Below are 1632 nucleotides of genomic sequence, written 5' to 3'. Positions count from 1 at the left end.
TCTGCCATGAAGAAGACAGAAGACAACAACACACTCGTGTTCATTGTGGATGTCAAAGCCAACAAGCACCAGATCAAACAGGCTGTGAAGAAGCTTTATGACATTGATGTGGCCAAGATCAACACCTCTATCAGGCCTGATGGCAAGAAGAAGGCATATGTTTGACTGGCTCCTGATTATGATGCTTTGGATGTTGCCAACAAAATTGGGATCATCTAAAACAAGTCCAGCTGGCTAATTCTAAATATATAACTTTTCACCATAAAAAAAAAAAAAGTCCCACCATTAAACCAACAGCTTGGAAGAGAGACCTCAAAAGGACTAATGGTGCAAGTTCCTTGTTCATGGTGGCCTTTCAATGGGGGATATTCCTGTTGCAGGAAGGAGTGTCCCACCTGACTGGGAAACAGAAAAACCTGCTTCCCTAGTCTGGCCCTTTAGTTCTCCATTCTCCTTCCCCTGCTATACTTGCTGGAAAATCTTAGCCCTTATGTGAGTTATTCCTTTATGAAAGATTCCTATTATTGTCTTCTCTCCGAGAAAAACAAGGCAGAAACTGGTTTGGATCTTCACAGTTCCAGGCTTCCTCCTAAGCCTCCCAAGTGAGCCGAAAGCAATTATGGCTGATAGCAGTCAGGTCATTAAAGGGGATCTCAGAGGAGCCTGAGTTGGAAACATGACATGGTCAGTATCAGACAGTTTTGGGAGGAGAGGACAGGACAACCTGTTAAGGAAAGAATGCTGCCAGGAGGAGGAAAAGGAAAATCCAAAGGAGGGTGAGAAGAAAAAAAAAAAAAATATATATATATATATATATATATATATAATGGATTCAATGAGGACGGAAACAAATGGGGTTGCAATTGGCCTGGGAGGCGATATTTACCGCTGAGATAAAGGCTCCTGAGGATCCCCTCAGCAAACAGTAGCTTCATTAGCACTCAAGACAGTCAAGAATTCTTGACTCAAGGCTCAAGATGCTGAAGCTTAATGCCTGAGACAGTGCTTGTAGATACTAACTTAATTGCCAATTCTGTCTGGGGTTACAATCAGAGAAGCAGGATTAAGAGAAAGCTTCTTACCCAGAGAGGCTCTGCCCTTTGGTTGCCTGACCAAGCTGATACCCACGGCAACCGGCTTGCTCTAAAAGTCTACACTGATGGGCATTGCCCATATTAACAGCCATTCACAGTCTTTTCATGTCAAAACCACCAACCAACCAGCTTTATAAATCTACTTCTGCTTGTTCTCCACCCTATGCATGTAAAACATCAAGATGTGAATGTTTTCCCCTTTTTTGAGGACTTTCATAATCATCCTCTATTCTCTTTCAGTTAAAATAGATTTTAAAGATTTTCTTCAAATAAAAAAAATCTAAGCGTTTTAGATATTTTTCCTTCTTCTTTGTGTTGGCCCCAGTTTTTAAAAACTGTCACATTTTTACATTAAAACATTTTTTTCATGGAGATCCAGTCTCACAAATTGTTCACATTCTTAAAAAGAAAAATAGTGACTAAAGCCTAACTAATATTCTCTTTAGGTATGACTAATCAATCAATTCAGTAGGATCTTTTCCTGACTTTTAATATTCATAATATACCCTAATGGTTGGTGGGCTTTTTCCCACACAGT

Source organism: Otolemur garnettii, unplaced genomic scaffold (genome assembly GCF_000181295.1).
Source record: "Otolemur garnettii isolate 467f Iridium unplaced genomic scaffold, OtoGar3 scaffold00174, whole genome shotgun sequence".
Lineage (NCBI taxonomy): Eukaryota > Metazoa > Chordata > Mammalia > Primates > Galagidae > Otolemur > Otolemur garnettii.
The sequence above is the reverse complement of the archived record's forward strand: the minus strand, read 5'-3'. Positions refer to the sequence as shown.